This window comes from Ipomoea nil, unplaced genomic scaffold (assembly GCF_001879475.1).
Source record: "Ipomoea nil cultivar Tokyo-kokei standard unplaced genomic scaffold, Asagao_1.1 scaffold3169, whole genome shotgun sequence".
Lineage (NCBI taxonomy): Eukaryota > Viridiplantae > Streptophyta > Magnoliopsida > Solanales > Convolvulaceae > Ipomoea > Ipomoea nil.
This window is the reverse complement of record NW_017619597.1, coordinates 1,772,940-1,787,837: the sequence shown is the minus strand read 5'-3', so window position 1 is coordinate 1,787,837 and position 14,898 is coordinate 1,772,940. Positions and strand designations below refer to the sequence as shown.

Sequence of the window (14,898 nt, the reverse complement as noted above, 5' to 3'; positions counted from 1 at the left end):
TACCCCCATGCATAAGGTGTACGTTGTGGGAAAAAGACTAGAATGTGTAGAATGGGGTGAGAATTTGCCAAAATATGTGCTGACTTTTTTTTTTGACAGAAATATGCAAAACTCTATTGCGAGTTGCGTTTTTGAAGGTATTTAATCCGTATTTTTTTTTTCGTTAAATACGTAAAACGCAACTGGTAGTTGCGTTTTCCGTATTGAATACGAAAAACGCATCTCCCAATTGCGTTTTCACAATACGTATGGAATACGTTAAAACGCAATTGGGAGATGCGTTTTACGTATTATACTTTTAAATACGTAAAACGCAAGACCCAAATGCGTTGTCTTTTCTCATCCCACTCATTCTGCTGCAACAAGACGAAGAAATGTGGGGAGAAGATGCGAAGGAATTCAACCCAGAGAGGTTCAGCCAAGGGATTAGCAAAGCAACCAAAGGGCAGTTCTCCTTCTTCCCGTTGGGCTGGGGACCTCGGATTTGCATCAGACAGAACTTCGCCATGTTAGAGGCCAAGATGGCATTAGCTATAATCCTACGGCGCTATGCTTTCGAGCTGTCCCCGTCTTATGCGCATGCTCCTCAAGCTGAAATAGTTCTCGCCGGCCTTCAACTTCGCCGGAGACGGCCAATACAAAAAAATGACAAAAACGCAACTTGGTTTTGCGTTTTACGTATTATACATAAAACGCAAATGTAAGTTGCGTTTTGGGGATACCGTATGCGCTGAAAAACGCAAGAGCGTATTGCGTTTTACGTATACGAATACGTAAACGCAACTGCCTCTTGCGTTTTACACAAATACATGAAAAAAATAAAATACACCAAAAACGCAACTCCGAAAGGAGTTTTGCATATTGTTGTCAAAAAAAAAAATACGACACATTTTGGGAATTTGGGCTTGTTGACCGCACATTCTAGTCTTTTTCCCCTACGTTGTTGCTATGTTGGTGCATATGGCATGGAAGAAATGAGCTGATCTGCAATATAATAGCAAGCTGTGGCAGTATATATAATGCCCGGGTTAAAGACTAAAATGTGCAGTCCCCAACATCTATTTTCATAAATGTGTGCTGGCTTTTTTTGGACAGAAATGTGTAAAACTCACTTTTGAGTTGCGTTTTTGCATGTGTCACGGGTATATTTTTTTTTTCCTTATTTACTTAAAACGCAAGTAGGAGTTGTGTTTTATGTATTGTATACATAAAACGCATTTACCAAATGCGTTTTCATGATACGTATGCGATACGTTTAAATCGCATTTGGGAGATGCGTTTTACCTATAATATTTAAAATACGTTTAACGCATCTCCCAAAGCGTCACCGTCACCGTTGCTTTCGTCGTCATCCCCGCCGCCCTCACGATCATAAATATTCTCAATGCGGCCAACATTGCCGTCACTTTCATCTCCCCTTTCGTCAACGACTCCCGTTCCCAAGCGGAAAACGACGTCGCAGCAGCTTTGGCCAGCGTTGAAACCGGCTCGGCTGGCAAGCGCTCAACCGGCGGGGACGGAGACAAAACGATACCCCTGGGCGGCGTCGGAAGATTCGACGGCCCATTTGGGAATTTGGGGCCTTGGGGCGTCGAGGGCACGGAGAGGGACAAGGTTTTGATCCTCCAGAAGCTAACGGCGGCCGTCAGAACGGCCACCCAAGTCCAGACATTGTTAACCGCCGTTAAAAACCCATAGCTCAGATAGTTGAAAGCTAGAGCTTCAAGCGGAGATTCCAATGTATTCATTCTTTCAAGAAAACTTTTTTTTTTCTTTTTTCTGGTCAGTGCGCTCTCTCTCTCTCTTTCTCAGTCTCTCGTTTCCTTTTCCTTCTCCGCAACAGAGCAGTAAACGCAACTCACTTTTGCGTTTTTACTATACCGTATCTCCTTCAAAAACGCGTTAACAGATATACGATTCCGTAAACGCAACTTGTACTTGCGTTTTACGTAAATACGGAAAAAAAAAATTTAGGCCAGGACACAAGCCGCAACTCCCAAGTGAGTTTTGCACATTGATGTCAAAAAAAAAATTCACTACACATTTATGGAAATAGGGGGTGTTGACTGCACATTTCAGTCATTCACCCCCATCTTAATGGAGGTGCAGCATCTGGTTCATGCATGAATGGAGTCAAGTGCATGCAATGGCTATGCATGGTAGAACGCAAACAGCCCCCTTTATCGAAGTTCCGGTGAGTCCGCCTGATGTGATTAGAGTTTTTGTTGATGCAACAGTGTTCACTGGGGATGAGCATGCATGCTTACTTTGGCTGTGTTGTTTTGTTCATCAATGGTAGTTTTTGGAGGCTAAAAATGGTCCGATCCGCGCTGTTTGAATGATGCCCATCTTGCGGAGGCCATGGCAGTTAAGGAAGCCTTATCGTGGGTAAAGGAGATCGGCTGCACTAAGATTGTAATTTTGTCAGGTTGTGTGTAATCTTCTTAATGGTTCTAGCAGGTCTGATTATTCTTACGCTAGTTGTGTGATTAGTGCATGTAAGGAGTTTCGAAGACACTTTGAAGCAGTATCCTTTACGTTTATTCTTAGATCAGTGAATAACTTAGTGTGCTCATGCGTCAGCTAGCTGCTCATTCGTAAACGGGTCATTCTACTTGGATTTCTATTATTCCCTGGTATTGATCGTTTAATTTAATAGAAGCTATGTCTTTCCTTTCAAAAAAAAAAAATCCTGACACTTAGGCTTTTTTTTTTTTTTATATTTTTTTATCACCTTGTGGTTAATTTGAGTCTCAAATAAAATTTGTAAGAAATAAAAAAAAAAAATGATATGATTCAACAGATATGAAAAAAGTTGAAAATTTATTTGGCCTCATACATGGAGATAATGGTGATATTAAAATAAAAATTTCATTAATTTATTTGGCCTCATACATGGAGATAATGGTGATATTAAAATAAAAATTTCATTTTTTACCTTAAATTTATAAGTGTCAGTCCGTAGGTGTTAACTGGAGCAGCAAAAAGATGAAAATGAGGCATTTCATAAAGCAAGAAAAGCAAGAATCATACCACTAATGACTAAACCAAATAATGGGGCATTTCATAAAGCAAGAATCATACCATCCCACTAAACCAAATACCTAGATTAATAGATGTTTTTTTTTTTTTTTTTTTTTTTTTTTTTTTTTTTTTTTTTTGTGCAGTGGGATTAGCAATGCAATTTCCATTTTGGATCGTAAAATGAGATAATGATTCAGTAGATTGAACTAACAGAAGGATGATGTTACAATACAGATAATAGGAGAAGACCTATAAACTAGGCTAAGGAACAGATAACTAACTTAGACTAATACAAAGACTAATAATAATAATATATCTAACACGTAAAATTGAAATTAGTGAGGTTAGGGGCATTTCAAGAATTGAACTCACGACCTCTCGCACCCAAAATAAGAATCATACCACTAAACCAAATGCCCTTGTTGTTTTTGTACATGTTTCATCTAATCACTCTGGATGTTTATATGTCGGATTGTAGGGAATCCAAAATACAGAATTTATATATTGAATGTTTACAATTCTGTTGTTTGTCCTAAATTTATTGATGTTTGTGGCATCCCAAGAAATGAACTTAGGGCTTCTCACGCCCTAAGCAAGAATCAAACCACTAGACCAAATGTCACACATCACTCTGTTGTGTAACTGGAGCAGCAAAAACAAACATCCCAATAATTGAACTTAGGACTTCTCACGCCGTAAGCAAGAATCATACCACTAGACCAAATGTCACACATCACTCTGTTGTGTAACTAGAGTAGCAAAAAGACGAGAACAGGGCATTCCGAAAATTGAACTCGAAACCTCTCGCACCCAAAGTGAGAATCATACCACTAGACCAAAAACCCAGATTAATAAATGTGTATTATTGGTTTTTTTTTTGTTTTTTGTTTTGTTTTATTGTGCAGTGGGATTAGCAACGTAATTTCCATTTTGGATCGTAAAATTGAAATTAGTGAGGTTAGGGGCATTTCAATAATTGAACTCACGACCTCTCGCATCCAAAATGAGAATAATACCACTAAACCAAATGCCCTTGTTGTTTTTGTACATGTTTCATCTAATCACTCTGGAGGTTGTTTCTATGTTGGATTGTAGGGAGTGGGGTTACCCAGCAAACTATTCTGTGGACCCGATTCCAAAAATACACAATTTACATACTGAAAGTTCACAATTCTATTTTTTGTCCTAAATTTATCAATGTTTGTGACATCATGAGAATTGAACTTAAGACTTCTCACGCCCTAAGCAAGAATAATAACACAAAACTAAATGTCACACATCACTTTGTTGTGTAATATTTTTATAATTATGAATACATATGTGGATCCGTTCTAATGTACTTAGTTGCTCGCTTACATTTGTCAGGTGTTAACTGGAGCAACAAAAATGGAGCATTCCGAGAATCAAACTCGAGACCTCTCGCACCCAAAGCGAAAATCATACCACTAAACCAAATACCTAGATTAATAGATTTGTATTATTGGGTATTTTTGTTTTTCTTGTGCAGTTGAGATTTATATTATTAGGTATTTTTGATTTCCTTGAGCATTTTGGATTAGCAACGTAATTTCCATTTTCCAGCATTTGAGAAGACATGACATGATTATCGTTAAATTGGAATTACTAAAGGTAAGGAAAGGTAGGGGCATTCCAAGAATCAAACTTAGGACATTTCGCACCTGAAACGACTCAAACGAGAATCATACCACTAGACCAAATTCTCAAATTAATAGATTTGTATTATTGGGTATTTTTGTTTTTCTTCTGCAGTTGAGATTTGTATTATTGGGTATTTTTGTTTTGCATGTGCAGTTGTGATAAGGGGATTAACAACGTAATTTTCATTTTTCAGCATTTGAGAAGACATGACAGGAGTATCGTAAAATTGAAATTACTAAAGGTAGGGAACTTCCGAGAATTAAACTCAGGACCTCTCGCACCCAAAGTGAAAATAATACCACTAAACCAAATGCCCTTGTTTTTGTAAATGTTTTATCTAATCACTCTGGAGGTTGTTTCTATGTCGAATTGTAGGTAGGGTTACCTGGCAAATTATTCTGTGGACCCGATTCCAAAAAAAGTTCACAATTCTCACGCCCTAAGCAAGAATAATACCACTAAACCAAATGTCACACATCACTTTGTTGTGTAATATTTTTATAATTATGAATACATACATGGATCCGTTTTAATGTACTTAGTTGCCCGCTTACTTTTATAAGGTGTTAACTGGAGCAACAAAGAGATGAAAATGGGGCATTCCAAGAATCAAACTCGAAACCTCTCACACCCAAAGCGAGAATCATACCACTAAACCAAATACCCATATTAATAAATTTGTATTATTGGATATTTTTGATTTTCTTGTGCAGTTAAGATTTGTATTTTTAGGTATTTTTGTTTTCCTTGTGCAGTTGGGATTAGCAACATAATTTCCATTTTCAGCATTTTAGAAGACATGACATGAGTATCGTAAAATTGAAATTAGTAAAGGCAGGGGCATTCCGAGATTCGAACTTAGGACCTTTCGCACCTAAAACAAGAATCATACCAATAAACAAAATTCCCAAATTAATAAATTTGTATTATTGGGTATTTTTGTTTTTCTTCTGCAGTTGAGATTTGTATTATTGGGTATTTTTGTTTTGCTTGTGCAGTTGTGATAAGGGGATTAGCAACGTAATTTCCATTTTTCGGCATTTGAGAAGACATGACAGGAGTATCGTAAAATTGAAATTACTAAAGGTAAGGGCATTCTAAGAATTGAACTCAGAATCTCTTGCACCTAAAGCAAAAATCATACCACTAAACCAAATGCCCATGTTGTTTTTGTAAATGTTTCATCTAATCACTCTGGAGGTTGTTTCTATGTCGGATTGTAGGGAGTGGGGTTACCCGGAAAATTATTCTATGGACCCGAGTCCAAAAATACACAATTTACATACTGAAAGTTCACAATTCTATTTTTTGTCCTAAATCTATCAATGAATTTTCACGCCAGAGCAACAAAGAGATGACAATGAAGCATTCCAAGAATCAAACTCGAGACCTCTCACACCTAAAGCGAGAATCATACCACTAGACCAAATGCCCTGATTAATAAATTTGTATTGTTGGGTATTTTTGTTTTTCTTGTGTAGTTGAGATTTGTATTATTAGGTATATTTGTTTTCCTTGTGCAGTTGGGATTATTAATGTAATTTTCATTTTCCAGCATTTGAGAAGACATGACAGGAGTATCGAAAAATTAAAATTACTAAAGTTAGGGGCATTGCGAGAATTGAACTTAAAACCTCTCACACCCAAAGCGAGAATTATACCACTAGATCAGATGCCCTTGTTATTTTTGTAAATGTTTCATCTAATCACTCTGGTGGTTGTTTCTATGTCGGATTGTAGGGACTGGGTTACCCGGCAAATTATTCTATGGACCCGAGTCAAAAATTACACAATTTTCATACGAAAAGTTTACAATTCTATTTGTTGTGCTAAATCTATCGACTTACTTTTGTCAGGTGTTAACTGGAGCAACAAAGACATGAGAATGAGGCATTCCAAGATTCAACCTCGGGACCTCTCGCATCTAAAGCGAGAGTCATACCACTAGACCAAATGCCCAAATTAATAAATTTGTATTGTTGGGTATTTTTGTTTTTCTTGTGTAGTTGAGATTTGTATTATTAGGTATTTTTGTTTTCTTGTGCAATGGGATTAGCAATGTAATTTCCATTTTCCAGCATTTGAGAAGACAAGACAGGAGTATCGTAAAATTGAAATTACTAAAGGTAAGGGCATTATGAGAATTAAACTTAGGACTTCTTGCACCCAAAGTGAGAATCATACCACTTGACCAAATGCCCTTGTTGTTTTTGTAAATGTTTCATCTAATCAGTCTGGAGGTTGTTTCTATGTCGGATTGTAGAGAGTGGTGTTACCCGGCAAATTATTCTGTGGAGCCGAGTCCAAAAATACATACTTAAAGACATCCCACGTCCTAACTTTTGTCAGGTGAGATTTATTCACGAAATGTCAGACTAATAATAGGGTATTTCAAGAATTGAACTCATAACCTCTCGCACCTGAAGTGAGAATCATACCACTAGACCAAATATCCTTGTTACTTTTGTAAATGTTTCATCTAATCACTCTGGAGGTTGTTTCTATGTCGGATTCGGCAAATTATTCTGGACCCGATTCCAAAAAAAACACATACTGAAAGACCAACAAAGAGATGAGAATGGGGCATTCAAAGAATCAAACTCAAGACCTCTCACACCCAAAGCGAGAATCATACCACTAGACCAAATACCCAGATTTATAAATTTGTATTATTGGGTATTTTTATTTTTCATGTGCAGTTAAGATTTGTATTATTAGGTATTTTGTTTTCCTTGTGCAGTTGGGATTAACGTAATTTCCATTTTCCAGACATGACATGAGTATCGTAAAATTGAAATTAGTAAAGGCAGGGGTATTTCGAGATTCGAACTTAGGACTTTTCGCACCTTAAAAGAGAATCATACCACTAAACCAAATTCCCAAACTAATAAATTTGTATTATTGGGTATTTTTGTTTTTCTTCTACAGTTGAGATATGTATTATTAGGTATTTTTGTTTTGCCTGTGTAGTTGTGATAAGGGGATTAGCAACGTAATTTCCATTTTCAGCATTTGAGATGACATGACAGGAGTATCGTAAAATTGAAATTACTAAAGGTAGGGGCATTGCAAGAATTAAACTCAAGACCTGTCGCACCTGAAGAGAGAATCATACCACTAAACCAAATACCCTTGTTATTGTTATAAATGTTTCATCTAATCACTCTGGAGGTTGTTTCTATGTCGGATTGTAGGGAGTGGGGTGACCCGGCAAATTATTCTATGGATCCGAGTCCAAAAATACACAATTTACATACTGAAAGTTCACAATTCTATATTTTGTCCTAAATTAATCGGTTCTGTTCTAATGTACTTAGTGCTCGCTTAATTTTGTCAGGTGTTAACTGGACCTCTCGCACCCAAAGCAAGAATTGACCAAATGCCCAGATTAATAAATTTGTATTATTGGGTGTTTTTGTTTTTCTTGTGCAGTTGAGATTTCTATTATTAGGTATTTTTTATTTCCTTGTGCAGTTGGTATTAGCAACGTAATTTCCATTTTACTAAAGGTAAGGAAAGGTCGGGGCATTCCAAGAATCGACCTTAGGACATTTCGCACCTTAAACGAGAATCATACCACTAGATCAAATTCCCAAATTAATAGATTTATATTATTGGGTATTTTTGTTTTCCATTTTTCAGCATTTGAGAAGACATGACAGGAATATCGTAATTAACATTACTAAAGGTAGGGGCACCTGAAGTGAGAATTATACAATTAGACCAAATGCCCTTGTTATTTTCTTGTGCAGTTGAGATTTGTATTATTATGTATTTTTGTTTTCCTTTTGCAGTTGGGATTAGCAACGTAATTTCCATTTTCCAGCATTTGAGAAGACATGACAGGAGGATGAGAGTGGAAGCGATTAATTGATTCACTAACAGAATTGAGGTTACAAAAATACTCTCTGGAGAGAGAGCTAACTAATAGGCCTAAGACTTGATCATTAACTTAAGCTACAAAATGTACACAATAAAATACATAACAATAATATAGTCTAATACTTCCCCTCAAGCGCAAGGTTGGTGTGGGACCACATTGAGCTTCTCACGAAGAGCATCGAACCGTGCTGCTGGAAGCGGTTTGGTGATGATATCCGCAAGTTGATCTTTGGTAGACACAAAATGAACCTGGAACTCACCAGCCGACACTTTGTCCCGGAGAAAGGGGTAGTCAACCTCGACATGTTTTGTGCGAGCATGAAAAATCAGATTCACGCATAGGTAGGTAGCGCCCAGATTGTCACACCACAGCTTGGGCGCAGTGGTAGGACCCAAGCCAAGGTCTTGCAACAAAGACACAACCCAGGTGACCTCGGCACACACATCAGCTAGGCCTTTGTATTCAGCTTCTGTCGAAGAGCGCGCCACTGTGCGTTGTTTCTGAGAGACCCAGGAGACAAGATTCATCCCAAAATACACGGCATTGCCACTGGTGGATTTTCGATCGACTGGACAGCCAGCCCAGTCAGTGTCCGAGTAGGCATGAATATCGGAGGATACTGAAGTGGAGATGCGGAGTCCGTAATCCAAAGTACCTTTGATATAGCGGAGGACACGTTTTAGTAGCCCCCAATGTTCTTCAATAGGAGAATGCATAAACTGGCAGAGTCGGTTGACAAAATAGGACAGATCCGGGCGAGTAATGGTGAGGTATTGTAGGGCCCCGGTTAGGCGACGGTAATGCGTCGGGTTGGCAAACGTATCGGTGGACTGACAGACAGGTTGAGTCATGGATGCCGGAGTTGCTAGTGGCTTGCAGTCGGTCATACCTGCCCGCTGGAGAATATCACGCATATAACGATGCTGCGATAGAATCATACCCTTAGGAACGTAATGTCTAGTGTCTCTATACCGAGAAAGAACGTGGGTTTCCCAAGGTCTCGGATTTTGAATGCCGTAGCCAATTGACGTAGCAAGGGATCGACCAAGGCCGCGTCATTCCCGACCATGATGATGTCGTCCACATAAATGAGTAAGAAAACCCTTGAATCCCCAGTCGAGTAGTGGAACAGGGAAATATCCGTCTTCGAAGCAATAAAACCTGTGAGAAGCAAGAAATCATGTAGGCGTTTGAACCAGGCCCGAGCCGCCTGTTTCAGCCCATATAGGGAACGCTATAAATGACAGATGTGATCAAGGCGATCGGGATCCTCATATCCCGGTGGTTGCCACATATAGACTGTTTCAGCTAGGTGCTCGTTCAGAAAGGCGTTGTGGACATCCAACTGGCGGAGTGTCCACCCTCGAGATATGGCTAATGAGAGTAATAGCCGAACCGTAGTCGGTTTAACTACCGGTTAAACATCTCAAAGAAATCCTCGCCTGCCACTTGATTGAAACCTTTGGCCACTAACCGGGCCTTGTAGCGCTCCACCGTTCCATCGGCATTTCGCTTGGTGCGAAAAACCCATTTGCACCCTACAATTTTCATGTTCGGTGTGGCGGGCACTAGCGTCCACGTGTTGTTTTGTAACAATGCATTGAACTCTTGGTCCATAGCGTCCCGCCATTTTGGATGGCCAACCGCCTGAAAATAACAAGTGGGTTCGTCGGTAGACACAGTAAGAGCATGAAACTGCTCCCCAGTGCCCTGCGTCATGTGCCAAAGCCGCATAATATGGGCCCGCTCTTGAGGCTGAGCCCTAGGCCCCCGTCTTTTGGTTGTGGGTGCATGAGCCGGAGATAGGCCCGTGTTGGCAGGAGGAGGCAGAACTGGGACGGGACTGGACCCCCACGGTAAGCTGGGCGCGGACGGCTGTGCTTCTGTCTACAGGGGACCCATTGTTGCAAAAGGGAAGTTAGTTTCATCAAAGCGGACATGACGACAGATATAGGTTTTCTCAGTGTTTAGATCCATGCAGCGGTAACCCCTAAAAGATGGTGGGTAACCTAAGAAGACACACAGACTTGACCGGTATTCTATTTTATAACGGTTAAAGGGGCGAAGATATGGAAAGCAAAGACACCCGAATACACGCAGATATGTGTAAGTGGGTGGTGACTGATATAAGCTGAAGTATGGTGTATCAAACTGGAGTGAGGATGACGGAAAGCGATTTATAAGGTACGTGGCTATTTCAAAAGCGTGGTCCCAATAACGCTGCGGGACATATGCTTGAGCCATCAAAGCCAAACCGGTCTCGAGAATATGCCGATGCCGGCGCTCGACACGCCCGTTTTGTTCGTGCGTATAGGCACATGATTGCCTGTGCACGATCCCTAACAAGGTAAAACGATTGTGTAACTTCAGGTATTCCCCCCCCCCCCCCCCCCCAAACAAACTGAATGGACTTGATAGAATGTGAAAACGTACGTTCTACCATCGCCCGAAAAATATCAAATATCATATATATGTCGATTTTGAGTCGTAGAGGATAATACCAACAACAGCGGGTGTTATCATCTACAAAGAGTACAATGTAACGGGAACCATCCGCCGAAAGAACAGGTGTGGGGCCCCAAATATCAATGTAAATGAGATCTAGAAAATTATTGCTAGACTTAGCTACCCTATCTAAAGGGAATCGTGATGATTTCCCAAGTTGACACGACAGACAAAAACTGGGAATTACATTTATACTAGACTCATAACAATAATATAGTCTAATAAGGAGTATCATAAAATTGAAATTACTAAAGGTAAGAGTATTCTGAGAATTGAACTCAAGACCTCTCACACCCAAAGCGAGAATCATACCACTAGACCAAATAACCTTATTGTTTTTGTAAATGTTTCATCAAATCACTCTGGAGGTTGTTTCTATGTGGATCCGTTCTAATGTACCTAGTTGCTCTCTTACTTTCGTCAGATGTTAACTGGAGCAACAAAGAGATGAGAATAAGGCATTCCAAGGATCAAACTCGAGACCTCTTGCACCCAAAGCGAGAATCATACCACCAGACCAAATTAATAGATTTGTATTGTTGGGTATTTTTGTTGTTCTTGTGCAGTTGAGATTTGTATTATTAGGTATTTTTGTTTTCCTTGACATGACATGAGTATCGTAAATTTGAAATTACTAAAGATAGGGGCATTTTAAGAATTGAACTTAAGACCTCTCGCACCAAAAGCGAGAATCATACCACTAGACCAAATGCCCTTGTTATTTTTTTAAATGCTTCATCTAAATCACTCTGGAGGTTGTTTCTATGTCGGTTTGTAGGGAGTGACTTACCAGGCAAATTATTCTATGGACCCGAGTCCAAAAAAACACAATTTACATACTGAAAATTCACAAATTTTTTTTTTTGTACTAAATTTTTTGATGTGGATCCGTTCTAATGTACTTAGTTGCTCGCTTACTTTTGTGAGGTGTTAACTAGAGCAACAAAGATGGGAATGGGGCATTCTAAGAATCAAACTCGAGACCTCTTGCGCGCAAAGCGAGAATCATACCACTAGACCAAATGCCAAGATTAATAAATTGGTATTATTGGGTATTTTTGTTTTTGTTGTGCAGTTAAGATTTGTATTATAAGGTATTTTTGTTTTCCTTGACATAACATGAGTATCGTAAAAATGAAATTACTAAAGGTAGGGGCATTCCAAGAATTGAACTCAGGACCTCTCGCACCCGAAGCGAAAATCATACCACTAGACTAAATGCCCTTGTTATTTTTGTAAATGTTTCATCTAATCATTCTCGAGGTTGTTTCTATGTCGGATTGTAGGGAGTGGGTTACCCGGCAAATTATTCTATGGACCCGAGTCCAAAAATACACAATTTACATACTGAAAGTTCACAATTTTTTTTTTTTTGTACTAAATTTTTCGATGTGGATCCGTTCTAATGTACTTACATCACGTTTGGTTCACATAATGAATTTTGAGGTAATAGGAATGCTATTCCATAAGGAATGGAATAGGCAAGGAATGGGAATAGAATATGAATTCTATTCTATTGTTTGGTTCGCGGAAAGAATAGACTTTAGGAATTATATTACAATGTTTGGTTGGTTAAGGAATAGAATGAAATATGTTTCAAAAGACATAAATACCCTTATAAAAATATGTGGTGGTGTTGGTGGTGGTGGTGGTAGTGGTGGTGGCAGTGGCGGTGGTGGTAGGGTATTTTCGATATGGTGGTTGCGGTGGTTGCGACGGTGGTTATGGTGGCGGTGGCGGTGGTGGTGGTGGGGTGGTGGGGGAGACGGCGGCAGTGGTGGCAGTGTTAGGGTATTTTCGATATTATAGTACTAAAGCTATTCCCAAATACTTGGGAATAACTAATACCAGGGAGTCCCCTAGGAATGGCTATTCCCCCTGCAAAGGGAATAGCTCATTCTCGGGAACGCTATTACCTTGACGGCATGTTTGGTTCATGGAATAGGTCAGGAATGGAATAACATTCCTTGGAATAGACCTATTCCATCGTTTGGTTGGATCATTTTGCCATGGGAATAGCATGCCTTGGAATGAGCTATTACCTTCGCAAGAGGAATAGCCATTCCTAGGGGGGCCTTGGTATTAGCTATTCCCATGCCCTTGGGAATAGCTTTTATATCACAAATACCAAAAATACCCTTTGCACATTATATAATATTTATATTTATTTAATAAATATAATATATTATATAAATGTATATATTTAATTAATTATAATTTTTATCCATCAATCTATCAAAATATATATATAAAATTAACTGTATAAGACTCCTTAAATTATGGAGTCTTGGCTCCTAAATTAAGTAGTCTGCTCATCTGCATGCCTAGCGGATGAGCATTGCAAGCTTGCCTTGCAAATGAGCAATGCAATTGAAATTATGGAGCCTTGAGACTCTTTTTATAGGAGCCTCAATGCTTCATTCCTTACTTCTCCAACCGATGTGGGATAAGTGAGAAAATAAATATAAAAATAAATATGTTTTTGTATAATAATAATAATAATAATAATAATAATAATAATAATAATAATAATAATATTTATTATTATTATTATTGTTATTGTTATTCTCTCTCTCTCACACACACACATGCATATACATGTATATAAATACAAATATAAATATAAATAAATAAATAAATAAATAAATAAATATATATATATATATATATATATATATATATATATATAACATTCAGTATATCATAATCATATTTATTATTATTATTATTATTATTATTATTATTATTATTATTATTATTATTATTATTATTATTATTATTATTATTATTATTATTATTATTATGTATAAGGGTATTTATGTCTTTAAAACCTATTCCATTTCTATTCCTTTAACGAACCAAACACTGGAATATAATTACTAACGTCTATTCCTTCAGCCAACCAAACAACAGAATACAATTCATATTCTATTCCTTACCTATTCCATTCCATGTGGAATAGCATTCCTATTCCCTCCAAATTCATTCCGTGAATCAAACGTGCTGTGAATTAAATGACAAAACAAACAATGGAATAGGTCTATTCCCGGGAACGATATTCCATTCCCGACCTATTCCATGAACCAAACACGCTATTAGTTGCTCGCTTACTTTTGTGAGGTGTTAACTAGAGCAACAAAGATGGGAATGGGGCATTCCAAAAATCGAACTTGAGACCTCTCGCACACAAAGCGAAAATCATACCACTAGACCAAATACCCAAATTAATAAATTGGTATTATTGGCTATTTTTGTTTTCTTGTTCAGTTGAGATTTGTATTATTAGGTATTTTTGTTTTCCTTGACATGAGTATCGTACAATTGAAATTACTAAAGGAAGGGGCATTCCAAGAATTGAACTCAGGACCTCTCGCACCTGAAGCGAAAATCATACCACTAGACTAAATGCCCTTGTTATTTTTGTAAATGTTTCATCTAATCACTCTGGAGGTTGTTTCTATGTCGGTTTGTAAGGAGTGGGTTACCCGGCAAATTATTCTATGGACCCGAGTCCAAAAATACACAATTTACATACTGAAAAATCAAAATTTTATTTTTATTTTTTTTGTACTAAATTTTTCGATGTGGATCCGTTTGTTGCTCACTTACTCTTGTGAGGTGTTAACTAGAGCAACAAAGATGGGAATGGGGCATTCCAAGAATCGAACTTGAGACCTCTCACACCCAAAGCGAAAATCATACCACTAGACCAAATGCCTAGAATAATAAATTTGTATTATTGGGTATTATGTTTTTCTTGTGCAGTGGAGATTTGTATTATTAGGTATTTTTGTTTTCCTTGACATGACATGAGTATCGTAAAATTG

General features: G+C 38.2%; 5 non-coding genes across 5 annotated transcripts; all 5 read right to left on the bottom strand.

Moving 5' to 3' along the window:
* Nucleotides 1–11,328: 11,328 nt before the first annotated feature.
* TRNAP-UGG lies at nucleotides 11,329–11,400 on the bottom strand. The gene has a single exon. It is a non-coding gene; the product is annotated as a tRNA-Pro (tRNA).
* A 314-nt stretch (nucleotides 11,401–11,714) lies between these two features.
* Nucleotides 11,715–11,786, bottom strand: TRNAQ-UUG. The gene has a single exon. It is a non-coding gene; the product is annotated as a tRNA-Gln (tRNA).
* Nucleotides 11,787–12,223: 437 nt separating this feature from the next.
* TRNAP-CGG lies at nucleotides 12,224–12,295 on the bottom strand. Its single transcript has one exon. It is a non-coding gene; the product is annotated as a tRNA-Pro (tRNA).
* A 1,925-nt stretch (nucleotides 12,296–14,220) lies between these two features.
* On the bottom strand, nucleotides 14,221–14,292 carry TRNAT-UGU. Its single transcript has one exon. It is a non-coding gene; the product is annotated as a tRNA-Thr (tRNA).
* Nucleotides 14,293–14,410: 118 nt separating this feature from the next.
* Nucleotides 14,411–14,482, bottom strand: TRNAL-CAG. Its single transcript has one exon. It is a non-coding gene; the product is annotated as a tRNA-Leu (tRNA).
* Between the last annotated feature and the right edge of the window lie 416 nt (nucleotides 14,483–14,898).